The sequence below is a fragment of the Nyctereutes procyonoides genome, unplaced genomic scaffold (genome assembly GCF_905146905.1).
Source record: "Nyctereutes procyonoides isolate TBG_1078 unplaced genomic scaffold, NYPRO_anot_genome, whole genome shotgun sequence".
Lineage (NCBI taxonomy): Eukaryota > Metazoa > Chordata > Mammalia > Carnivora > Canidae > Nyctereutes > Nyctereutes procyonoides.
In genome coordinates this window covers 41,697,601-41,725,129 of record NW_026575133.1, presented here as the reverse complement: position 1 = coordinate 41,725,129, position 27,529 = coordinate 41,697,601, and the positions used below count along the sequence as shown (strand labels likewise).

Below are 27,529 nucleotides of genomic sequence, written 5' to 3'. Positions count from 1 at the left end.
TTTAAAATGTTTTTCAACAATCGTTTGTTCCTCCTATTCTAATATACACGTCGATTTATTTTTTCGTGTTAAAACCCAGTTCCTTGTTTCTCCCTGGCATCTTGTCTCTGGCCAAGCCCTCTCTTCAGACCATCGTTAGGACCAGGCCCAGTCTGGTCAGAGCCTCCTTCCAGTTAGACTCAGGAGAACCTGGACACACAAGCGTTCACTGTCACCTCCAGCCAGTCACACACCCCAGCCAGTACCTGAGGCCCCTTTCACCATTCACAAAATGACCGCCATTTTGTCACCCCAACCAGCACACCTTCCATCTGTCCCCTCTGCCAGGCCCGGTGTGAGGAGCGAGGGGCCACACGCGTTCTGCTCTCCTCCGGACTCCTCACTGCCAGGAGGAGTCTTCAGCCTTCAGCCCCACGGTGCCTCCTGCGGGTGCTGGTGGTGGGCCTGGGCCCAGCCCGGGCACCTCCGGGCCGCCCCGGGGCACACAGGGGCCTCTGGCCAGGAGCCTGGGCCCCATCACATCCTCTACATGGTCCCTCTGTGAAATTAGGACCGTCCTCCCTGACATTGTAGGTCTGTGGGCTCTTCCGGCTTCAGGATTGTTTCCCTTCGGAGGAGGGAGTTCAGCTGGTACCCGCTCCCCCTGCAAAGCCCTGCTCTTGAATGACCTCAAAGGAGGGTACAACCCTGGCTGAAGCCCCTCTGCCCCAGCTGCCTGGTTGAGCTGTGGCCATCATTTCTGTCGTCCCTCAAGGTGTGTGTGTGTGGGGGGGGGGGTACTTAGGCCATTTGCTCTGAGGATCAAATGAATGAGATCATTTTTATAGACTCCTGGGCACACGTGACATTTGTAATGACAAAACGCATTCCAGAAGAAGTTTTGCAAGAAGACTACAAAGAACTTTTTGTCCTGAACCATTTGACAGTGACTTGCTGACCTGAGGCTCAGGTTCCCCTAAATCTGTCGGTGTGCATTTCCTAGGAAGGGAGACCCCTCCTACATCACCACAGCTGAGCCAGCCCCATTGGGAACTGCACCCTGAGGCATTACTCCCTGCTAATCCTCAATCCAGAACAGTTCTGCAATCTCCACTTGACTTTTATGAACGTGACTTTTTTTTTTTTTTTTTTTTTTTTAAGATTATAAGCCAGGGACACCTGGGTAGCTCAGCGGTTGAGCGTCTGCCTTTGGCTCAGGGTGTGATCCCGGAGTCCTGGCATCAAGTCCCACATGGGGCTTCCTGCAGGGAGCCTGCTTCTCCCTCTGCCTGTGTCTCTGCCTCTCTCTCTCTCTCTCTCTCTCTCTCTCTGTATCTCTCATGAATAAACAAATAAAATCTTTAAAAAAAATTATAAGCCAGTTATTTTGTAGTATTCTTTCAATTAAGATTTATCTAATGTTTCTTTTTTTTTTTTAAGATTTTATTCATTTGAGAGAGAGAGCATGTGCATGCAGGGGAAGGGGTAGACAGGGAGGGAGAGGGACAAGCAGACTCTCTGCTGAGCACAGAGCTTGCCACATGGGGCTCATCTCATGACCCTGAGATCATGACCTGAGCCAAAATCAAGAGTCAGATACTTAACCCACTGCACCACCCAGACTCGTGTTACACATTTTTGCAGGAATACCATGAAGGGGGGGAGGTGTTCTCTTCATTGCTTCCTCAGGGGCAGCACACAGTTTCCATTTGCCCCATTCCTGAAGATGACAACTTTATTCCCTTGATTAGGGTGGTACCTGGCAGGTTCCTCCTCTGAAAAGTTACTATTTTTCCTTTCCCCTCTCCAAATTTTTATTTAAATGTATAGTGTAATAGTTTCAGGAGTAGAATTTAGTGATTACTATTTTTCTTTTGGGGATCACTGTGTATTTTATGAGGAGGCATTTTGAGGTTATTGAATATCCCATTTCTTATCAAACTCTTCCTAATTTTAGCATCCATTTATGATTCTCCAATGAATTAATTATTGCTACAACGATTGCCAAACAGTGGTTTTAATTCTATCATTCTTCATTGATTAGCTGACATTATACTGTAAAGATTAACATTTTCTTCTCTCATGATATATTTATATATGTGTGGACTTGGGATTTCTTATCTTATTCAATGGACAATACTCCATTATCATTATGTATGATGTCGAAATTTGTCTGACACTTGGCCAGTGGAAACTCCTTTAAGCTGCCTCCTATATCCTCCCCACATGTCCTCAGCCTAAATATTTCTGTCATTTTCTGGCACAATAAGATATTCCAGGCTTATCATGTGTTTCCCTGGGCCAGCCTGAAATCAGCCATTTGCCGAGGAGCTCTGGTTCCTTTCAGTGGAGGATGGATTTAGAAACCAAGATCTGGGTGCCAGCTGTGCTCATTACTGCCGCAGTGTTGCTGCCCCCAGGCCGTCTCAGTGAGCGGAACCAGGGAATATGCGTATAAACATAAATATATATGTATGTGAATGTATACCTAAACACATTGATATTCATTTTATATCTATCTAATTTATAAATATTAAAAAATGTAAACTGACATCAGTACCTCCAGTTCCAACCTAACTACCACAGCATTTATCCCTTTCCATTCATTACTCCCTGTGAGTGAGAAAGGTGCCTTTTGCTATTTGCATATTTATTTGCATATTTATTTGTAGGGTCGACCCCCCCTGAGTGTGTAACCAGTCTTCTATGCTGCTACCACCCCACCTTGTAGACCCCTCTTCACCCTCGCTAAGCCTTACTGTAAGTGGGCTTCTCCCCACCTTTATCTGAGAGGCATGCAGGACACCGTCCTCACTGCACCCAACCTCTCAGATGGAGGGGAACAGCTCCCTCACCACGATGAGAATTATAGCATTATTGGAGACAAATTTGGCAATAGGTACCAAAATATAGAAATTTATCCTTTTGGCCCTGCAACTCTGCCTCTAAAAATTTGTGGAAAAGAATAGTAGTCAGTGTCTGCCCACAGGCCTGGTGGCTTCCTGCCCAGCTTCTGCCTGTCTCCCCTTCCCCCATCGCTGCCTTGGGCTCCCCACCCCACTACCAAGATAGTGATGGGCTCCCAAAAGGAGAAGACTCAGAAGCTGAACGAGAAGCAGCAGCTCGTCGTCCTGTCCCAGCTCCTGAGGGAGGAGGACAGATATGGCTCAAACTGTGAGGCCAAACATCAATAGTTGGCTTCCTGGAAAATTGGTGTGTTTATTTGCATGAGATGTGCTAGAACCCATAGAAATCTTGGGGTTCATACATGCAGGATTAAGTCAGTCAACCTAGACCAGTGGACACCAGGACAGATGCAGCACATGCAAAATACGAGAAATACGAAAGCAAGACCACTCAGAAGCCAATCTTCCAGAGAACTTTTTTGAAGACCACAGATAGGTCAAGCAGTGGAATTTTTTTATCAAAGATAAATATCAGGGGCACCTATCTGGCTCAGTGGGTGGAGTGTGTGACTCTTGATCTTGGGGTTGTGAGTTTGAGCCCCACACTGGGTGTAGAGATTACTTAAAAATAAAGTCTGAAGCACATGTGGGTGGCTCAGTTGGTTAAGCATCTGACTCTTGGTTTCGGCTCAGATCATGATCTCGGGGTCAGGAGATGGAGCCCCACAGCAGGCTCTGTGCTCAGAGTGAAGTCTGCTTGAGATTCTCTCTCTCCTTCTGCCCCTCCCCCTGCTTGCTCTCTCTCTCTCTCTCAAATACTTTTTTTTTAAAGATTTTATTTATTTATTCATGAGAGACAGAGAGAGAGAGAGAGAGAGAGAGAGGCAGAGACACAGGCAGAGGGAGAAACAGGCTCCATGCAGGAAGCCTGACATGGGACTCGATCCCGGGACCCCAGGATCACACCCTGGACTGAAGGCAGCACTAAACCACTGAGCCACCCAGGCTGCCCTCTTAAATAAGTTTTAAAAATCTTTAAAAATAAAATATTTTACAAAAGAGATAAATATGAAAAGAAGAAATACTATGATAAAAATTCAATAGCTATTACAAATGAAGAAAAGGGGAAAGGGAGGAAGAGAAAAAGAAATGGAACCAGAAAAGCCTGCAAAACCTCTTACAGTTGAAAAGGCTGTGGAAGAAAGACAATCAGCAGTTGGAATTTAGAAAAAGTATCAACTGTAAAAATGCTGCAGAGCCCACTGTTGACCTTTTAGGATTCAACGGCCCTACTGAGGCACCAGTGACCAATGGGAACATAACCACGGTGTCAGCCCTAAATGATATCTGGACATTTTGGACCAGTGGTTTTTTTAAAGATTTATTTATTTATTTTAGTGGTGGGGAGGGGCAGAGGGAGAGGGAGAGAATCTCAAGTAGACTCCCTGTTGAGGACAGAGTCTGACTTGAGGCTCTATCTCACAACGCTGAGATCACGATCTAGGCCAAAATCACGAGTCAGACACTTAACTGACTAAGCCACTCAGGTGCCTGGACCAAGGATTTCTAATCCCTTACCTGCAACTCTCTTGCCCCCAGTTCCAGAGATGTTCTCTATACCTGGAGCTGCCAATTTGTCCACAGTAATATCTGGGGATCTGCATCTGTTCACTGAGCAAGCTACAAAATCAGAAGAGGTGGCAAAAAACAAACTCTCCAAAGACTCCATCTTATCTCTGTATAGTACAGGAAACATTCAGAGGCAGAGGACTCCTGGTGTGTTTAAGGGACCCACAAATAGACCATTTACCTCACAAGCACCAAATGGATCTCAAGATTATCCATCAGTGGGTGTGCCTGTGGCTAAACCTGTAGCTCCTGGCCTTCTGGGGAACGTAATGGGACAGAGTGGGAAGCATGATGATGGGCAGGCCCATGCCCAGTGGGTTCATGTATGATACCACTTCTTCCAAAGGTGGCTGGCCTCAAGGAAGAATGGTGGGACAGATGGGGGTACCCCAGAGTAAGCCTGGCCTGCCATGAGCTCAGCAGCCCCAATGGAACATTTCACAGATGAATCAGCCAATGGCTGGCATGAGGATCAGTAGTACAAACCCTACAGTGGATTTTGACCAGCCCCCCAGTCCAGCAGCAGGATGGTCTGGAGGCTCATCCAGTCAGACTCTCAGCACACAGTTGTGGAAATGAAAAACACAATACAAGTTTCATCCAGAACTACTGCCCGACATGCCTTGTTAAACAGCCTCTAGTTCCCCTGTTCATCCACATACATACACTTTTTCCCCCCATATTCATATTAAGAGTTATCTGATTGACCCTGTTGACCAGTACTAATTAAATTTGATATGAAAAGAAAAAAATATTAAAAAAGGATAGTAGCTCAAATACAGAGATGAGTGTAAGAAGATACTAGTTATAGCCCTTTTGTACTAATGAAAAATTGGAGGCAAGCTCAATTTTCTTTATCTTAGCTCCTGAAAGCAGCCATCTTGTATGCCTCCCAGATCCATGTGCCTGAAGGACCAGATAATTGGTTGCTAATTGTCTTCCTCCAGGGCTCTTAGCATCCCTGTGTATTCTGGCCCTGTTTGTACAAGGATTCAGAAGGCTCTTGCATGTCAGAGAAGGTCCTGGGGCAGAAGAAAGCAGAGGGTGCAAGGCATGCACACGAGTTGGGACCTGTCCTCCCGAGCCACAGCTGAGATCCGAGTTAGGCCAAAGGGAGGATTGTCTTCAGCATGGTGTGATAGTGTGCTCTGGTTTAGGCCAAAAGTTCCAGGGACTTACACCCCAGGAGCAACCCTCCTACTGAGGGATGGGAGTGGGTGGATAAAATGCCTCATGTAGTAGGCCTCTCCCAAGATGGCCTCCGATGACCCATTTCCTGGTACTCACACCCTGTGTGGTTCCTTCCCCACTGAAAATGGCTGAAGGGGTGCCTGGGTGGCTCAGTCTGTTAAACTCTTGTCGAACTCTTTGTTCAACTCTTGATTTCGGCTCAGGTCATGATCTCAGGGTGGTGAAATCAAGCCCCACGTGGGGCTCCGCACTGGCATGGGGAGAATGCTTAGGATTCTCTCTCTTCCTCTCTCTCTGCTCCTCCCCCATTCTGCTCACAGTCTCTCTCACGCTCTCTCAAAGAAGGAAAGAAAGAAACCGGCTGAACTATGCAATAGGATGTTTAAAGAAATGACAGCACATGATATCTTCGGCTAGATCATAAAAGAAGTGCAGCTCCTGCCTTATTCCCTTTTGGATCTCTTGTTCTTGGTAGAAGCCAGATGCCAAGCTCTGAGGATGCTCAAGCAGCCCAGGGGAAGGTACATGTGGCAAAAAACGAAGGACTCTTACCAACAACCAACACTCCCTTGTCAGGCAAGTAATCCAGCCATGTTAGAGGTCAACCCTTCAGTCCAGTCAAACCTTCAGATGATTCCAGCTTCATGGGAGACCCTGAGCAGAACCCTGAGCCACTACCACCCACTTGAGCTGCTCCTGGATTCCTGATCCTCAGAAACAGTGTGATATAATAAATGTTTGTTGTTTTAAGCTGCTAAGTTTTGTAGTGATTGGTTATGCAACAATAGCTAATATTCTCATATATTCCTGATAGGAATGGAAAATTGTGTAGCCACTTTGGAAAACAGTTTGGGGTTCCTCAAATGATTAAATATAGTGTTATTGGTGACTCAGTCGGTTGAGCGTCTGACTCTAGATTTCTGCTCAGGCCATGATCTCAGGGTCCTGGGTTGGAGCCCTATGTTGGGCTCCATGCTTGGCATGGAGTCTCCTTGAAACTCTCTGCCCCTCCCCACATACATGCGTTCATTCTCTCTCTCCCTCTCTCAAATAAATTAATAAAATCTGGGACACCTGGGTGGCTCCTCAGTTTAGCGTCTGCCTTTGGCTCAGGGCCTTATCCCAGAGTCCCAGGATCTAGTCCCACATCGGGCTCCTTGCATGGAGACTGCTTCTCCTCCCTCTGCGTGTGTCTCTACTTCTCTCTCTCTGTCTGTCATGAATAAACAAATAAAATATTTTTAAAAATAAATAAAAAAAATCTCCTAATAAATAAATAAATATGGAATTACTGTATAACCCAGAAACTCCACCCCTAGGTATATGCCCAAGAAAAATGAAAACATATGTCCACAGAAAACTTGTACGTGAATGTTTACAGCAGCAATATTCACGAGAGTCAAAAGGCAGAAACAACCCACTTGTCCACCAATGGACAAATGGAAAAACAAAATGTGATATATTCATACAATGGAATATCATTTGGCCATAAAAGAGAATGAAGTAGAGATACATGCTGTAGCTTGAACGGGCCTTGGAAAGTGAAAGAAGACAGTCACAAAAATCCACATATTCTGATTCCATTCATATGAAATGTCCAGAATAGGCAAGTCTATAGGGACAGGAAGTAGGTTAGTGGTTGCCTAGGCTGAGGTGGGGGTAGGGGTGGTAGCTAAAGGGTATGGGATTTCTTTTTAAGATTATGAAAATTTTCTAAAATTGACTATGATGACAGCTACAGATATTTGTGACTAAGCCCCAAAATGCTCATTGTCTACTTTTAACAGGCATATCATATGTATGTGAATTACGTTTTCATAAAACTGTTTAAAAAGCTGATGATGAATGGGTGCCTGGTTGACTCAGTCAGTAGAGTGTACAACTCTTGATCTCAGGGTCATGAGTTCAAAACCCATGTTGGGCGGGAAGCCTACTTTTGAAAAAAAAAATCTGATAACAAATACACCACAGCTTCCTTCCCGTGGGTGGGACAACTGAAGCATGTTCCCACATAGTCTCTCAGAACATCCCCTGTAGGACTGTGGTCTCATTTCTCTACCCTATGCTTTCTGGAATCACATGTCAAATAAACTACTTCACCCAGGTCTTGTCTCAAGGTTTGCTTTTGAAGGAACCCAAACTAAAGCAATTGTGTTCTTTGGGTTGCAGGTCTGGGTGTCCTGGCTCCTGGCCTAGGGCCGATTCTGCACCCGTCCATGGAGAACCCAGATGGGAGGACTATGCCTACTGGCAGACCGCCCAGGGTGAAGGCTTGAACCAAAGTCCAGAACAGTCATGGAGCTGGCCTCCATCCCCCCAGCATGCCCAGTATTATCCTGGTATGATTTGCACATACGCTAACACACACACACACACACACACACACACACACACACACATTCTTTTAGGCCTGGGACTGTTAACCCAGCCTGTCACTGCCCTTTACCCCAGAGTCAGGCTCTGTGGGACATGTTCATTTCCCCTTTGGCTTATTTTGCCTGTCTCTGTGCCTGGGCGTCATCTGACCACACAAACCACCAAAACAGAAGCAGGAGGCTATGAAGGGCTGTGTGGGACCTTTCTGTAGGAAGGATCAGACCCTTCAATGGTGAACCAGAGCGATGGGGGTGTAGGGAGAAAAAAGATTGCACAGCTAAGACTTGAAATTAAAGGACCAAGAACACTCCTGGAGGCCTCCCAGGCAAAGGCACCAGTGTGAGAAGGTACCTTCTGCACGATGAGGCTCAGGTCACTCTGACTGTGAACCTCCTCAACTATCACTGATCACAAGCTGACTGTCAAGCAGGAGAGGGAAGATTCTGGGGCTTGACCCAGCTTCTCACACCAGCCTCTAGGCCAAGGTTGGGAAACGGGGGCCTGGAATTTGCTTTCTCCAATTTCGGCCAGCTCAGCCTCAGTCCAATGCCATCATCTTTAAGCAAAAGATAGTTGCAGATGTGAATGTTTCTGGCACTCACACAAAGCGTTGCCCAAAGCAACAGAACAAAAGAGCTCCAATTGGCTTAAAGATTTCATGAGTTGGTCTTAGAATAAAAACTTTGATTTCATTTTTTGTATATTCTACGGTGATGATTAATGTGTCAAGTTGGCTAGGCTATAGTACCCAGTTATTTATTCAAACACTAATCTAAATGTTACTGTAAAGGTATTTTGTACATATGGTTAATATCTACAAGGGGCTGACTTTATTATCCTCCTTAATGAGGGTGGGCCTCACCCAATAAGTTGAAGGCAGTAACAGCAAAACCTGAGGCTTCCCTGAGAAGTTTCACAGCATCAACTCCTACCTGAGTTTTCAGCCCATCAGCCTGCCCCATAGAGTTCAGACTTGTCAGCTCCCACAGTCACAGTCACATAAACCAATTTCTTTTAAAAAGAAAGAAAGAAAGAAGGAAAGAAAGAAGAAAAGAAAAGAAAACAAAAGAAAAGATGGGGCGCCTGGGTGGCTCAGTCAGTTAAGGGTCTGACTCTTGGTTTTGGCTCAGGTCATGATGTCAGAGTCGTGAGATCGAGCCCCATGTCAGGCTCCATGCTCAGTGCAGAGTCTGCTTGAGATTCTCTGGCTCTCCTTCTCCCTCTGCCCCTCCCCCTGCTTTCTCTCTCAAATAAATAAAATCCTGAAAAAAGAAAAAAATGTGTATTACCTGTGGTTTTGTTTTTCTGCAGAGCCATGACTGATACATTTACCCTAAAAGGAAGGTAGGCCTGAGAGGGGCTGACAAAGAGTCCACCTTTCAGGGGGGATGAGAGTCTCTCCTTGGGGAGACAATACCAAGGTCATAGGGAAGCAGATGGGGGATTTGCTGAAACTTGCCCTGCTGCTCTGCACCCATAAAATGCATCCTGCTGTTGGTTTAACCAGATTGGCTAGAGAGCCCAAAGTAACTCCTATAAAGCTATCCCAAGACAGTGCTGTGAATGGAAGATTATAGAAACCACCCAAAGTACTCACAAAATCCAGGTCCCACGGCCAGCTTCCACATAAATCAGAACAGGTCACACCACTGCCCTGATGAAAATTCTCCCAAGGAAATTACAATAAAGTAAACCCAAGCTTAGTTCAACCTGTAGCCCAGCCTGCCCTACTTCTGCTCACCTTCTCCCTCCTTTTCTCTGCCAGACCACTCTCTGCCACCTCAGGACCTTTGCACATGCTATTTGCTTTCCTGGAACTTGTTTTTCCCAGCTCTTTGCATGGCACCTTCTCATCCTTCAGGATTCTGGGATGGCTTCCCTGACCACACATTCTGACATGCCCCCTCCGTTCCCCAAATCATCTGCTACATTCCTTATTTATGCCCTTTGTAGAACTTAATCATAGTCTAGAATGATTTTATTTGTTTGTTTTCATGCTTATTGACTGTGTCCTCACTCTGGCCCGGAAGGTCAGGAGAACGTGCCCATCTCATTCTCTTGTGTCTTCCTGAGACCAGGTCATAGGAGGCAGCGCCTCATACTTATTGAGTGAATGAGTGATTCCGCAGCTCCTAAGTTCATCCACATTCAGATCAGGGCCCCTCCCTGCCATCCCACAGTGCCCTGGACTGACCCATCATGTCCCTGGGTGATCCACAATAGACCCTAGCATCTAGCTGTCCAGGAGTTCATGCCCACGACTGGAGGGTAGAGGGCTTGGATACTTGCACAGGGTCACAGCTTGAGCCTAAAGAGAAAGTCTTGTCACTGAACAAGGTAGAACTGGACCGAGCCCTGAAGAGTGTTCCAGGCCGAGAGAACAGTGAGGGAAAAGGCCTCAGGGTAGCATGTCCAGGGACTGACCTGAAGCCAGAGAACCAACCACCAGGAGACAGGAGGACAGTGGCACGAAATAAGGGAGGGCAGGGCCTGGGAGCACACTGAATGCCACGGGGGGGGGGTGGGTGTTCAGTAGGGAAAAGATACGGTCTGGTCCACACAGTGAGAACCAGGTCATTTCTGGGTTGGGGGAGTGGGGAGTAGGGGTGAGAAAGAGGCTTTTTTAACACTATGGTATTAGCTAGACTGCTAGATATTTTTTTCACTATGTACATAGATTGCCTTAAAATTTAAGCAGAAAATCACTCTGGCTGCTAGGTGGAGCCTGGAATATAAGAGGTAGAGGGGGTTTGGGTGGGGACCCATCATAAGAGACCACAAGCTGCCCCCCTCCCCTATACCCAATCTCTTCTCCCCCTCTTTCCTCACTGATGGATCCTACTGTGCTCTCCCAAGTGACCATTTACGTAAACAGCTTGCGTCTGGCTAAAAGACTGTTTCCCAAAGAGAGGATGTCATTGCGTAGAAGCTGTAGAGTGGGACTTTTGAGGAAATTATTTTTTTTTAAGATTTTATTTATTTATTCGTGGGAGACACACAGAGAGAGAGAGAGGGAAACATAGGAAGAGGGAGAAGCAGGCTCCTTGCAGGGAGCCCGATGTAGGACTCCATCCCAGGACCTCAGGATCATGACCTGAGCCAAAGGCAGAGGCTCACCTGACTGAGCCACCCAGGCGCCCCTGAGGAAATTCTTTTTTTTTTTTTTTTTTAGGAAATTCTTTAAAAGAGGACGGGTATCCCTGGGTGACTCAGCGGTTTAGTGCCTGCCTTTGGCCCAGGGCCTGATCCTGGAGTCCCGGGATGGAGTCCCAGGGTCAGGCTCCCTGCATGGAGCTTGCTTCTCCCTCTGCCTGTGTTTCTGCCTCTCTCTGTGTGTCTCTCATGAACAAATAAATAAAAATCTTAAAAAAAAAAAAAAAAAAAAGAGGAACAGGCAGGGCACCAGGGGTGGCTCAGTAGGTTAAACATCTGCCTTCAGCTCAGGTCATGATCCCAGGGTCCTGGGACGGAGCCCCATGTAGGGCTCTCCGTTCAGCAAGGAGCCTGCTTCTCCCTCTCCTCCCTCTCCTCCCTCTCCTCTCTCTCTCTGTCTCTGTCTCTGTCAAATAAATAAATAAAATCTTTTTTAAAAAATAAAAGAGGTACAGGCATCCAACAAGGGCTGTTCTTTTTTTTAAGATTTTATTTATTTATTTTTTGATGGAGAGAATGAAAGAGAGCACAAGTAGGGGGAGCAGCAGGCAGAGGGAGAGGGAGAAGTAGGCTCCCCACAGAGCCTGATGGGGGAGGGGACTCAATCCCACGACCTTGAGATCATGACCTTCCCAGGACCCTGAGATCATGACCTGAGCTGAAGGCAGATGCTTAACCAACTGAGGCACCCAGGCGCCCCTGACAAGGGCCGTTTTTACACTCCTCTGCTTTCCTTGGTTTTGACCCTTTGTGACCTCAGCTCCAGTGGGGTTACTTTTGATGGGAGTCCCTCATTCCTAAATCAAGGAAGCAAACCAACGGCTCTGTGCGTTTGCCTCCCAAGGCCCTGAGCTGCATGGGTTATGGTAATTTGCCCTGCCTGTGGCTTTGAAGGCCACCATCTGTCTCCAAAACCCCATGAGCTGTTTCCACTTCTAACTTCACTCGTTCACTGCATTCCCAGCACCTGGGAGTTTCCCATTCTTAGTTTAAACCTGGTTAAGCAGATGCCTGGGTGGCTCAGTGTTGAGCACCTGACTTTGGCTCAGGTCCTGGGATCAAGTTTTGCATCAGGTGCCCCGCGGGGAGCCTGCTTCTCCCTCCACCTGTGTCTCTGCCTCTTGTGAATAAATAAATAAAATATTTTTTTATTTTTATTTATTTATTTTTTAAAGATTTTATTTATTCATGAGAGACACAGAGAGAGAGAGAGAGAGAGGCAGAGACACAGGCAGAGGGAGAAGCAGGCTCCATGCCAGGAGCCTGACATGGGACTTGATCCCAGGACTCCAGGATCACACCCTGGGCCTAAGGCAGGTGCCAAACTGCTGAGCCACCCAGGGGTCCCCAATAAAATATTTTTTAAATAAATAAATAAACCTGGTTAAGTATCCACAAAGTTATTTTGTTCTATTTTATTCAGCGCCCCCGGGTAAAGTCAGTTCTTACATTCTGTCTCATTCTCTTGTTCATCTATGGCACACAAGTTAGCAATTAATTGTCCACCAGCTTGTCCACTTCTTCAGTGTACGTATTTTGTCTCCCCAACTATATGTCGATGCTCCCACTTACGGGCTGAACTATGTTCCTTAAAAATTTGTAAGTTGAAGGCCTGACCCGGTTAGTGTGACTATATTTGGAGATAGGGTCCTTAAAGAGATAATTAAGGTTAAATGAGGTCACTGGGATAGGCCCTAATCTGATATGGCTGATGTCGTCATAGGAAGAGGAGATTAGGACAGAAGCTGAGAGGAAGACCCTGTGAAGCCACAGTGGGAAGGTGACCCTCTGCAAGCCAAAGAGAAAGTCCTCAGAAGACACCAGCCTTGATGACACTCGATCTGGGACTTCCAGCCTCCAGAACCGGGAGAGACTTCATTTCTGTTGCTTAGGCCCCCTCAGTCTGTGGACGTGGTTATGGCAGGAACCCAGCACAACCCCCCCCTTTCCATCTGAGCGCCTCTTGTATGCAGGGCTCGGTGGCTACACCCTGTTGTCGCCTTCCCAGGCCTACTTTCCTTTCCCAACGTGGAAGTGTGAGCCAGCTGGTCCCCGTCAACTATTTATAAACCTTCCCAGCCCCCTTGTCTGCTCCCCTTCTGCCTCAGACCCCTGTCTCCGAGCAGTGGCCTGACCGTCTGCCCTCCCTGTGCACAGTCACGCTCTCCCGCCCCGCGAGTGTCCTCAGCGAGGCTTCCCCGACCGCTGGGCCCAGCTCTTCTCACCCATCGGGCCTTCTCCCCGGCCCTGCACTTCCGAACAGCCTTCTGGACGCGTCCACAACGGCTTCACCAACGGCTTCTTCACATCTGCTCCGGGGATCAGGCCTGTTCTCCAGGCTGAGCTTCGGCTTCTCCCTCTTTTCACCATCAGCCACCCGGTCCTGTTGATTCAGGCTTCAAAGTGTCTCTCACTTCTCCCCACTGGACCCCGCTTGGGCAGCGGCTTCTTTTCCCCTGAAAGTCCTTTTTAGGGGAACTCAGAGGGTTTGGTGAGGAAGTAAAAGGAAAGCAGGCCACAATAATAGCTACAAAGGGTGCAAGGCTCCCCCATCTGTTAGAGGATAGGAGGGAGAAGCAAGCAGAAGGAGGAGAGGAGGGGGAGGTCATGAGTCCAAGGGCAGGGGGGTCCATCTCCTGTGTCCTGGCAGTGCCCCTGGGGAGCAGCGGGACCAAGAGAGGAATGCCATTAGCCTGGTGCCCCCAGGCCAATGAGCCTATGACAGCACCGCAAAGAAGTCTGAGCCCAGGAGCACCCCACTTGGGGAGGAGCCCACCCTCAAGGATTCAGCAGACAGACACAGGTCTCGCAGCCACGGGTGGCTTACTGCCTGAGGATGCTCTGCTTGCCCAGCCTGGCCCCGGCTCTGTGGAATGATGTGGCAGGTGGCATGGAGTGGAAGAGAGCTCTGAGGAAGGGCTGGGGAAACCCATCAGAGTGCGGTTTGGAGGCAGAAACGAAGCAAGTAGACTGAGCTCTATATGCTGCAAAGCTCAGCAATGAACGTGATTTAGAAATTTCTGACATGCCCAGGCTTGATACTTTTCCCATTTATTTCCTAGATGGAAAGTGGCAAAGACCCCATTAACCAGTTCCAGACCAGACACCAGACAATGCTGGATCCACGTTAGGGCTGGAGCGACCTGCCAGAGCAACCAGGCTGTCCTCAAGCCACCCATGCACGCACCCACCCCTGCAGAGGAGAGAGAGGAGCAGCCTCCTCACCTGGATCTGTGGCAATCAGGGCGGTCTGGCTGGAGGTGGCAGTGGGGGGAGTGCCAGGTGAGGAGCATCACAGAAGGCCAGGGGCTCATAAGTCTGGCTCCAAAGGAATGATTTGTTTGTATTAAGATTTTATTTACTCATGTGAGACATCGAGAGAGAGAGAGAGAGAGAGAGGAGAGACATAGGCAGAAGGAGAAGCAAGACTCCCTGTAGAGAACACAATGCGGAACTCGATCCCAGTACCCCCCGGATCACGACCTGAGCCGAAGGCAGATGCTCAAACTCTGAGCACCCAGGAGCCCTATTTGACTTCAAAAAAAATTTTTTTTTATCTCTGCACCCAACACGGGACTCAAACTCATGACCCTGAGATCAAGAATCCATGCTCTACCAATGGAACCAGCCCCGCATCACTTGAATTAGTTGACTTTTTAAAACTTGTGCCTGTGCAACCTTGGTTACAATTAAAATTTAGTTTAAAAAATAAGATTTAATATAATTTAAAAAGAGAAATCAGGGGCAGCTGAGGGGCTCAGTGGTTGAGCATCTGCCTTCAGCTCAGGTCATGATCCCAGGGTCCCGGAATCGAGTCCCACATACGGCTCCCTGCGTGGAGCTTGCTTCTCCCTCTGCCTGTATCTCTGCCTCTCTCTTTCTCTGTGTCTCTCATGAATAAATAAATAAAATCTTTAAAAAAATAAAGATTTAAATAAAGATTTAAATTTTTCATTAAAAATAAAGCTAAATAAATAAATAAAACATGAAAACATCTGTAGCTGATTGTATTATTGTCCCCAGCTATCCATGCTCCCTTCCTGAAAGGGGATTATACAACCCTGCCCACTGCCAGGAGACCTAGGATGCCTCCCTGTGGGGGGACTACTCACCCCGCCCCACTGACTTTGGCCTTGAATCCCTGATTGTTTTTGCCAGTGGTTGTGTGTGCCTGCAACATGGTCATGGTCAGGGCACGTGGGAGCAGAGACTTTAAGAGCCATTGCCTATTTCCACCTGATGCTTGCTCTTGTCCTCTGACAAAAGACTGACTGACATGTCCCTGGTGGGGCCTGTTCCTTTAGCTTTATTCTAGAATGAGGAAGAATCAAGCCATAGCCAACCCACAGCCAAAAGGAGCCACGTCACAACCAAACTGTGAAGGAAATGGACGGCAGGCATGGCTGTGAGCTTCAGAGGTGTTAGGACACTTGTTACTGCAGCAAAACCTATAGTGAAAGCTGAGTGAAACTGTCCTAAGAGACACAACTGGCTGAATAGAAAACGGTGCATCCATACTCCCATGTGTTCATGGGAACACAGCTAGCAAATTTAAAGTTACATTTTAAATTATATTAATTTAAAAAAATAATAAATTATATAAATTATATAAATTATAATTATATTAACTTTAAATTTATACTTAGATGTATAAGGCAACTGGGGTGCTTGGGTGGTTCAGTCAGTTAAGCATCTGACTTTGGCTCAGGCCATGATCTCCAAGTCCTGAGACTGAGACCCACATCAGGCTCCATGCTCAGCAGGGAGTCTGCTTCTCCCTCTCTGTCTTCCTCTGCCTCTTACTCTCCCCCTGCTCAAGTGCCTCTCTCTCAAATAAATAAGTAAACAAACAAATAAATATATAGGATCTTTTTAAAAATATACGCAGTTATTGAAATTATATGTAAGGATATAAGTAATTGCTCCAAATATCATTTTTAGTAAATAAAGGCAAAATTTAAAACTAAAAGTACAGTGGGATCCCCATTTTGAAACTAAAAAAATTTTTTTTAAGATTTTATTTATTTATTCTTGACAGACACAGAGAGAGCGAGGCACAGACACAGGCAGAGGGAGAAGCAGGCTCCATGCAGGGAGCCTGACATGGGACTCTATCCCAGGTCTCCAGGATCAGGCCCTGGGCTAAAGGTGGCACTAAACCGCTGAGCCACCCAGGCTGCCAAAAAAAAAATATTTTTAGAAAGTATATAACTCGTATATATTGGTTAAGGTAAGCTGGCTGATAACATCCCCTAAGAAACAAAAGAATTTGGGGGAGAAAAAGACACCTAAATATTTTCACAGTGTTTATCCCAAAGCGGTGAAGTTAGAGTGATTTTTCTCCTTACTTTTCTGAACTTTCCAACTTGTGTATAATAACCATGGCATTGTTTTATAATTTAGAAAAATAATTATACTGCACAAGTATGTTTAAAAGAATCAGGGATCCCTGGGTGGCTCAGCAGTTTAGCGCCTGCCTTCAGCCCAGGGTGTGATCCTGGGGTCCCGGGGCTCCCTACATGGAGTCTACTTCTCCCTCTTCCTGCGTCCCTGCCTCTCTCTTTCTCCTCTCTCTCTCTCTGTCTCTCATGAACAAATAAATAATCTTTTAAAAATAATCAAAGAATCAATAGCTATGGGGCACATGAATGGCTTTAGTCAGTAGAGCGCAGGACTCTTGATGTCAGGGCTGTAAATTTGAGCCCCATGTTGGGTACAGAAATTACTTAAAAATAAAATATTTAAAAAGAAAATAATTGGGATACCTGGGTGGCTCAGTGGCTGAGCATCTGCCTTTGGCTCAGGTCATGACACCAGGATCCCCGGAGCAAGTCCCGCATTGGGCTCACTGTGGGGAGCCTGCTTCTCCCTCTGTCTATGTCCCTGCTCCTCTTTCTGTGTCTTTCATGAATAAATAAAATCTTTAAAAAAAATCAATAGCCAATAGCAGTGCAGAGGGCAGGGAGCCCTGGGAGGGAGCAGGACCAGGGTCCTGGGGGTCTTGGTGGGGCGTGGAAGGAGAAATGGAGAAGCACCAGTCACACTGTCTGTACCCCCAGGCACACATCTAAAGTAGCAGTTTCTGATGTCCTGTGAGACTTATGCATGACTTTAAAAAGAGATGACTCGACTATAAATACGAAAATAGAAGTGTGTATTCTTGAATTAATAAATATTTAATAATAAAAGCCAAATGTTTAAGTGTTTACAAATTATAACCTAATGTCCAGAAGTCAAATGCAGTGACTGCTTGACGGTACAGGTTGCCATTTGGGGGGATGAACAGGATCTGAAACTAGATATGGTGATGGTCGCACTACACTGTGAATGTACTTGCTGCTGCTGAATTGCACACTGTAAAATGATTAAAATGGTCAATTTTATGTGTACGTATTTGACCACCAAAAACAAGCCTCCAGACTCAACTGCAATAAATGCAAGTCATATTTTTAAAACTTTATTTATTCATCCATGAGAGAGACACAGAGAGAGGCAAAGACACAGGCAGAGGGAGAAGCAGGCTTCTCAAGAGGAGCGGATGTGGGACTCCATCCCAGGACCCCAGGATCACCACCTGAGCCAAAGGCAGACAGATCAACCACTGAGCCACCCAGGCGCCCTGCAAGTCAACTCTTATATAATTTAGATGGAACTCTCATTTAGTGGGGACCTTCAGTGCATCTAATATGATGTGAATGAGACCCCAAAACAAAATCTCCCCAGAGGAGGCGGTGGTTGCTAATGATTCATGTTCTCCTGCCGCTGGATACTTTGTGGAGTGACTGAATGTGTAGCTTTTGGGCGTGAGGTATGGAGCACAAGATTGCTCCCTTCACGCTCCGCAGTGGGGTCTGGGGCTCAGATCCAGACCCTGAAAGGGATCAGCCGCCTATTGCGGGGAGACTGGATCAAGGTGGGGCACCCTCCTGCGATGCCACAGAACCAGCGCTAGGGGGCAGCAGAGAGCCAGGTCAGGCTGGAAGGGCGCCTGGAGCGTCCCCGCCACCCGCTCTCCCCCGGGGTCTCCCGCCGTGACCATCCCTACCACCACGACAGTCGCCACAGCTTGATCTTCAGAAGATGGTGCCATTTTTCAAAGGGAAATTGCTTTGCAAGTAAAACCTGTTTCAGGGCACCTGGGTGGCTCAGCGGTTGAGCGTCTGCCTCCAGGTCAGGTCGTGGTCCCAGGGTCCCGGGATCGAGTCCCAGGGTGGAGTCCCACATCCAGCTCCCCGAGGGGAGCCTGCTTCTCCCTCTGCCTGTCTCTGCCTTCCTCTGTGTTTCTCATGAGTAAATAAATAAAATCTTAAAAAAAAAAAATCCTAAGTATGTCACCGGCTCCTGCCAGTGGGATATTCAAGAATATTCAAGAGATCATTTTTTACATGTGGCACCTAGCTATCTATCATGTAGAACATTTACTCAATTCCACTACAGCCAGTTTGTGGCTACTTTGGGGGACTCCCCTAATAAAGCTCACATCCCATTTTTGTGGGCTAGCAGTTTAAGATCTTTTTCACCTAGAAAAAAGGCTAGAAAGCTTTTCACAGCAGGACTGGCAGCAAGAAGGATTTTGCTGTAAAACAGAAGGGTACAGACAGCAGCGTCCTGAATAGATTACTCTGTAGAAAGCAGGGACAGTCCTCAGTCTCATCTAATGTGACTTTTTTACTATGTAACAAATCACCTCAAAACTGAGCGGTAAGGGCAGCCCGGGTGGCTCAGTGGTTTAGTGCCACCTTCAGCCCAGGGCATGATCCTGGAGAGCCAGGATCAAGTCCAATGTCAGGCTCCCTGCATGGAGCCTGCTTCTCCCTCTGCCTGTGTCTGTGCTTCTCTGTGTGTGTGTGTGTCTCTCATCAATAAATAAAATCTTAAAAAAAAAAACAAAACTGAGTGGTCAATTATTACCACTATCACTACTATACCTGAGGGGCTGGGCTAAGCAGAGTGGTTCTTCCGCTGGGCTTCCAAGCATTCACTATGTGGCTGCAGTCAGCAGGCAGGTGGGCTGGTTGCTGGTAGGTCTGGGTCCCACATGACCCCACTCCCGGGCCTGGTGTTTGGCTGGGGTGATGGGGGGCAACTGGGCCACGTTAATCTCATCATCAAACAGGCCAGACTTCTTCACTTAGCAGCTAGGCTCCAAAAGGAGCAAGAGAAGCCAAGCCCTGGTGCAGGAACACTTTTTAAGCCTCTGCTTTATCTTGTTTCCTACTGTCGCCTTGACCAAAGCAAGTCACATGGTCAAGCCCTGATCAGGGGGTAGAGAATAGAGGCTCCATGTTTTGACAGGAGGAGCTGCAAAATACCGTGATCTCCAAAATAATATCTACCACACGCTCGTTCTTCTCTCTGCCACTACCAAGCACATCCTTATACAAGCAGAGGTGGACGGCAGCCCCAGCCTCCCTCCCATCTCCCCTCTGATCAAATTTAAGGCAGATAAATGTGCCTTTCCCCAGTTGTGTCTGAGGAACACCAGTCCCATGGAGTTAGATATTATGGGCTGAATTATATCCCCCCCAAATTGGTATATTGAAGCTCTAACAACCCCCCCCCCGTGTGATGTCATTCAGAGATAGAACCTTTAAGAAAGTAAGACACATTAAAAAAAAAAAGAAAGAAAGAAAGAAAGAAAGTAAGACACACACGCGCACGCACACACAGAGTCCTATATGCGCAGCTGGATGAATGTGTGGATGGGGGTTTTGTTTGCTGGACAGAGGATTTTTTTTTTTTTTTTTTTTTTTATATTTGAGAGAGAGATTTGAGAAAGCACCAGCAGGGGGAGTGGCAGAGGGAGACAGAGAAGCCGACTCCCGGCTGAACAGGGACCCCAATTCAGGGCTGGATCCCAGGACCCCCAAGATCATGACCTGAGCCAAAGGCAAATGCTCAACCGACTGAGCCACACCCAGGCCCCTGGACTGGGGATTTTTAAGATCTTTTCCTTTTTGTTAAATCAGAACACAGATGTCAGCAGATTGTATTTTCTGAAAAACGGCCACGGCAACATTTCCAGTCCTGCATGCTGTTCCAGAAACTTGTCACTCTCTCATGAAATGAGGCCTAACAGAACCAAAATACAGACTCTGGGGGTGCCTGGCTGGCTCAGGGGATGGAGCATGTGACTCTTGACCTCGGGTTGTAAGTTCAAACTCCATGTTGGGCATGGAACCTACCTAAAAAAAAAAAAGAATACGGGCTCTGGAGCCAGACTGCCCACATACAGATCCAGCACCACCGTGTTCCAGCTGTATGATCTCGAGCACGTTGCTCATCCTTTACGTGTCCCTGGATTCTTCATCTGCAAATGGGATGATAATAAGACCATCCTCAGGGGGTTATTTTGAGGATTAAAAAATACATAAAATTAGGGTGCCTGGGTGGTTCAGTCTTGCGTCTGCCCTCGGCTCAGGTCATAATCCCAGGGTCCTGGAATTGAGCCCCTCACTGGGCTCCCTGCTCAGCGAGGAGCCTCTTCTCCCTCTCCCTGCTGCTCCCCCAGCCTGTGCTCTCTCCCCCTCCCTCTCTCTTTCTGTCAAATAAATAAAATCTTTTTTAAAAAATACATAAAACTCATTTTTTAAAAAAGGGACTAATTAAGGTTAAATGAGGTCATAAGCATAAGACCCTAATCCAAGAGGACTTGTGTCCTTACAAGAAGAGGAGGAGACACCAGAGTTCTGGCTGGCTGTGTGTACGCACAGGGAAGAGTCCATCTGAGGACAGGGCAGGAAACCTGTCTGCAAACTTACCAGAAACCAACCTAACACCTCGATCTTGGACTGGTGGCCTCCAGAACTGTTGTCCAAACAGCTAGCCTGCGGTGTTCTGTTATGGCAGCCCACCTAAGACATCAGGGTTCCTTGATTAATTATGTTTGGGAAGTGGGTGTTCCATACTGATCCGCACCCTCCTTGGAAATCCATAAGGCTCCAAGGCCTCCTCGCACAGGCTCTGAGTGGTTCCTCAGCCCAGAAGCCTATAGTTTATCACAGTGTTGCCCAAACTCACTCAAACAGGAGATCCTTTTCCTACACCTCCGATCACCCTATGAAGCCACGTTAGTTTCTAGGACTGTTGTCATAAACTACCACCAGCTGGGTGGCTTTATTCTCTTCACTGTTTCTAGAGACGAGATGTCAAAAACCAAGATGTCAGCAAGATTGGTTCCTTGTGCTTTGAGGGGAAATTCGCTCCATGCCTCTCTCAAACTTCTGGTGGCTGCCGGCCACCCTGGGTGACCCTTAGCCTGTAAGATGTGTCATTCACTTCACTTCCACCTCTCCATCTTCATTTGCCAACACCCCCACACACATCCATGTCTCATTCTCAATTACAATTCTTACAATTACATCTACACCTTTGTTCCCAATAAAGTCATATTCTGAGGTTATGAGTGGACATGTCTTGGGTTGGGGGGGGTGGGCACAGTTCAACCTACTGCAGAAGCCGAAGTAGTAGGTGGCTGAGTGAGTGTGGGCTCAGAGCAGGAGTGAGTGGGATGCCTCTAGGAGTCTGCGGAGGGTCCACCCTCCAGGAGATACACCAGGGAGAGCGCGGTCTCCTCTTGACAGTGCTGGCTTCCCAAATCCCCATTTCCTACACCCCTTACTGACCGTCCCCCATGAACACTTCCTGTCTTGGGCACCTCAGGACTTACTGATCTAGTCACCCAAAACCTGATAGGACTTCCTGCCCCTGCTCTTCCTGCTGTGTCCTGAAAGACAGGGCCAGTCTTTTGGGGGAACATTTGCAAAAATGATGTTTGTGTATGGTGGCAATATGGCAGGCAGGCTCTTACAGCGCTATGCTTCTAGGGGTCTTCTCCCAAACCCTTCCCTAAGCCCTGCTTCCTCCATGCCACTTTCCTGCCCAGAACCTTCCACCACTGGCTTGGCTTCTAGGAGGAAATGAGAACTCTTCCTCCCTCTAGGGAGAGCCTTCCAGAATCATCCAGGGGCCACCCCTTCCTGCCTTGGTATCTTTCTCCCGGATTGCATCCCTGTCCCACCTCCCTCCACCTGTCCACTCCTCTGTTTGCCTACAAGCCACAGGGCAGGTGAGTTTCTGGCATCTGCAGGTCCCTGGAATGCAAATAACCAGAAACAGCTCAAATCTCAGAGGGAAGGCTCCAGGAGTCTGTGCGTGTGCATTTTTCTAGGGAGAGACCCAGAGCTTTTCACTGCTACACCAAATCGTTCTTTCCTGACCTAAGGAGGCTCTAACTGCAAGTTTAGAGCAAGAGAGCAGTGAGTAGCTCTCCCTTAGAGCAGTACCTCTGGGTACACCCGCTCGGAGGTGGAAAAACCCCTTACCCAACTCACTTTGTGTTACAGGGCCCGGTAGGAACAGACAGCAGGCACAGCGTGTCCCGACAGGTCAATCATCCCCTGGGTCAGATGTGGCGCCACAGCCTGCAGGGTGCCCCACGGACAGGGCAAAGCTGGCTCCATGCAGAGTGACAGCTGCAAGCCGGAGGGGTGGCTCAAGGCCCTGTCCCCTCCACATGCACCCCCACTCCCCAGCCCTGTACCCCATAGATGACTAGCAGATGGCTGGGGCCGGCAGAGAGCTGGGAAGCCTGAGGGCAAAGCCCTGTGACCCACCCCCCCTCAACCACATCCCATGGTTTGGCCTCTGACTGGCCCTGTTGGTGAGTTTTGCCAACATCCTAGATTCTGGGAACCTGCACACTCCTGGGAAAGTGCGTTTGGCACACGGGGCTGTGTTGCGACAACATGTAGGTAATTTGTCTCTCAAATGGGGTAATACAGATTTTGCAAGCAAACATCTATCTTTAACCTCTTTGAGAATCTATTTGAGAGCCTAACCCTATGCTCAAGGATTCTCTATTCATCAGCTGGGGCTGCCATAGCAAAGTACCACGGACTGGGCAAGGTCTTGAACAACAGAAATATATTTTCTCACAGTTCTGGAGGCAGAGGCAGAAATCAAGGTGTCGGCAGAGTTGGTTCCCCCTGAGGGCCAGAAAGGGAGGGCTGTCCCCCATCTCTCCTTGGTTTTCAGATGCCCTTCATGTTCACATTCCCTTCCCTCAATGTGTGTCTGCGTCCAAATTTTCTCTTCTTATGAGGACACCAGTCATATTGGATTAAAGCCCACCCTAAGGGGTGCCTCTGTGGCTCAGTGGTTGAACATCTGCCTTTGGCTCCAGTCGTGATCTGGGTTCCTAGAATCAAGTCCCTGCTTCTCCCTCTGCCTATATCTCTGCCTCTCTCTGTGTCCCTCAAGTATAAATAAATAAATTATTTAAAATAAAATAAACCCCACCCTGATGACATCATTCTAACTTAATTACCTCTTTAAAGGCCCACTGTCCAAATACAGTCATGTTCTAAGCTACTGGGGGTTAAGACTTCAACATGTGAATTTTGAGGGGATATAATTCAGTCCAGAACAGACACCCAGGAGTAACATGAGGATGGGTGGTGGGACTTGTAGGCAGAGGGATCATAGTTTGATTCTGACCTCTCAAAGCTAGTCTACACCAGAGCCCCTCAGAACACTGCATGGCCACCAGGCCAGCATCTGAGGGTCATGGGTGACTCACTCCCTCCTCCCTGGTCCCTCAGGCACTTGCCCAGAGTCCTCTTACAGCAGCTGGCAGGCCAAACCTGAGGGTGGAGAGGCATCAGGGTAGACCCTGGGTGGCCTGAGGGGGTGTACGTGTGGCTTGAGGAGGGCTAAAGTACCCTTTGTTTTGGAGATGGAGGTGGGAGGCAAAGGCTCTCAGTTCAGTTGGCCTTCCTGCTCCGGAGTGGGTGTTTGGGTGGCCCTGGGAATCCTATTTGCATACAGGGCCCAGACTTCCTGGGAGGTTAGGAAGAAGGAATTTATTTTAACTTGCAAATTTGTTCTAATACTTAAAGTGATATTTACTTGTTGCTGAAAGGATAAATGAATCATATAAGTTAGAAATGCACAAAAGCTTGAAAGAAAAAAATTTGCCCATGATCCACCAAAACTAGAAGTCTCCGACGCTGGCTAGTCATATGTCATTTGACACTATCATGTGCTTTCAGGATCTTAATGCAAGTAATAAATGATGTTACTATAGAAAATTTAGAAAATGCAGTTCACCAAAAGAAAGCAATTTTATTAAGTCATTTATAATCCCACTACCTAAAAAGGCCTTAGGGTTTTCTTTTTTACCATATTTCTTTTTCTTTTAATAAATTAATTTTTTATTGGTGTTCAATTTACCAACATACAGAATAACATCCAGTGCTCATCCCGTCAAGTGTCCCCCTCAAGTGTCCCCTCAGTGCCCGTCACCCACTCACCTCCACCCCCCGCCCTCCTCCCCTTCCACCACCCCTAGTTCGTTTCCCAGAGTTAGGAGTCTTTATTTACCATATTTCTTAGACTACTAATACAGTCCAATATTTTCCCATGTTTATTGGTTATTTAGATTTCGTTGGCAAATGGTCATTTCTTGTCTTTTGCATATTGTGTTATTGGGTATTAATAGTATCAATCTGTTTGGAAGCTCTATATAATAAAAAGGTTCTGAACAATTCTCCCACAAATGTGCCACTTTTGCACATGGACTATTTTGAGCTGAAGGCAATTGAGACCCTGTGAGTTCAAGAGAAACTTTTGCCCCTTCCTTAATTATCTAGAAGATCTAAATTGGGGGTCTTTCCCAGAATAAGAGTCATTGCCAGGGATAAATCTATCTGAGTGACCCACCTGTATGACAGACAAACATCTAATTACCAAACATCTGCTCTTCTTAGTGTCCTGTGAATTGCCCTCTTCCCCTCTGAAGTCCCAGACCCCAATCCCATTCCTTAGCTCAGGATGGCATGCATACCTCATTTTATCTTTCTGTTTTTGAATCTGTCCTGTACGTGGGGTTCCCGCAATTAAATTAGATTTTTCTCCTGCTAATCTGTCTCATGTCAATTTAATTCTTAGAACAGCCAGAAGAACCTTAGGAAAGTAGAGGAAATTTTTCCTCCCCAACAGTAGTATAGGCATTAACCCTTTGTGATATTTATAGCAAATACTTTTACCCAGATTGTGATTTGCTCTTAACCTTTTTTTTAAAGATTTTATTTATTCTGAAAAACAGAGAGAAGCAGAGACATAGAGAGAGGGACAAGCAGGCTTCTCGCAGGGAGCCTGATGTGGGACTCCATCCCCAGACCAGGATCATGCCCTGAGCCAAAGGTGGACACTGTTCAACCGCTGAGCCACCCAGGGGTCCCAAGCTCTTAAGTTTCATAGTGTTTTTAGACCTGTGTCTACTTTTTCCCTTCGGAAATTCTTTACTGGCTTTTACAGAATACTTCTCCTTCCCCAAATGAGCTATTTTCTTTTAGTTTATTTATAAACTGTCTCTTTGATTTCTTTCTTCGCATTTGCCTCTTTAAAATCTGGAAGCAGGGCACCTGGGTAGCTCAGTGGTTGAGCATCTCTGCCTTTAGCTCAGGTCATGATCCCGTGGGCCTGGGATTGAGTCCCACATCAGGCTCTTCACAGGGAGCCTGCTTCTCCCTCTGCCTATGCCTTTGCCTCTCTCTGTGTGTCTCTCATGAATAAATAAATAAAATCTTTAAAAAAAAATAATAAAAACAAAATAAAATCTGGAAGCAAAAGTGAGAAATTTACCCAAGGTTTTCCAAAAACCTAACCAGTTGTCCCAGCACCACTTTGTACCCCGGCCCTCCACTGCCCCTGCTCTCGGTGCCCTCAAGGGCAGTCTCAGCTACAAGTCAATCAGCCTGAAGGACCCCACATTCCCTGAGGGCCTGCAGTCCCCTGGCTGCCAGCACTCACACAAAAGCCCTAAAAAACAAACGTGATTTTTGATGTTGTGGAGAAGGCGAGGAGTTTGCCTTGGAGACCTCCATGCAAATAACTTAAAATTTCCCTATAGAGATTTCCTTCTCCTGAGCCTCCCTGGCTCCACCCCTGGGGCCTGACCTTGCCTCCCTTCTCAGGGCAGCTCCCCTGCTGCCCACCTGTAACTGGGCATTCATTCCTGAGGAAGTTCAAAACCCACATTCCCTCTCTCCTGCACAATTGGCTGGTATGGCTTCTGGCCCAAACCCAGCTTTTTCCAAACAAAGACCTTCAGCTATCAGCATCCACCTCCTTAGAAAGCAGAGTAGCAACTGTTTTTTGTTTTTGGTTTTTTTTTTTTTGTCATTTGAGAAGTCCTTTGGGGTCCCAGTCCCCACCCCATGGGGCTTATTAACCTATTTCTTCCAAACAAATCCAGTGTCTAAGTGGAATTCCCCATACCATCTGCTAATGGAGCTCTAGGGTGCTCCATCTCCTCGGTGTCTTCAACATGTAGGAAGTGGGAGTTCTGGAAGATGCAGAATGTGAAGCCCCCCTCCCCACCACCTCCCGCTTGGAGTGCCGATATTCAGAGAGGCTGTCCTGGGAGCTAAGAGCTAGAACTGAGCACCTAGGGAACAGCCACCCAAAGAGGCAGAACCCCAGGGCCCTTCCCAGGTCCCCAAGGTGGTCTCAGGGTCCATGTGCACCACCCTCCTCAAGGTGGACACCGTCACAGGGGACGTATGGGCAGGGCAGCAGAGCTCCAGAAGTCCCCAGGTCCACACTCCCAGGTGCAGCCGTGGAGCCAGGGGTGGTAACAGCCAGAGCAGTGATCATGGTGAACAGTGCACATCACAGCAGGTGTAGAGAGTGGGTGGCAGCCATAGAGACCCTGAGATAGGGGAGAGGACTTGTGTTTCCCCATGTGATTGCACAGGCTTATGAAAGCGAATTCTGACCCGCTTTAAAGGGGTGCTGGTTCCACAAGGTTAGCTCACAGGATCCTGTGGTGGTTAAGAGCCCTGGTTATGGGCGTGGCCAGATGGCTGGTTCACATCCCAGCTCTTGCCCTGACTGAGCCACACTTTTCTCATTTCTGAAATGGGATAATGGTATTTACCACAGGCCTTGTTGGGAGGATTAAGTAGTGCAGTGTCTGTGTGTGTGTGTGTGTGTGTTGAGAGTGAAGACCCAATAACCAGTCATCATTGTTCACTGCTCTGTTAGCTTCCTGGTGCTGCCACAAATTACCACAACTGGGGGCCTTACAACCACAGAAAACTATTCTCTTACAGTTGCAGAGGTCAGCCCGAAATCACAGTGTCTGCAGGGTTATCCCCGCCACCGCCACCACCCCAAAGCCTTAGGTTAGAATCCTTCCTGCCTCTTGCAGCTTCTGGAGGTTCCTGGCATGAGATCACTCCCTTTTCCTTCTCTCATATTGTGTCATCTGTACCCGAGGGATTTTAATG

The 27,529-nt window shown here is 47.4% G+C and overlaps 1 pseudogene; it reads left to right on the top strand.

The window, feature by feature from the left end:
• The first annotated feature begins 3,053 nt into the window (after positions 1-3,053).
• LOC129523184 (stromal membrane-associated protein 1-like) lies at positions 3,054-5,093 on the top strand (annotated as a pseudogene).
• The last annotated feature ends 22,436 nt before the right edge of the window (positions 5,094-27,529 follow it).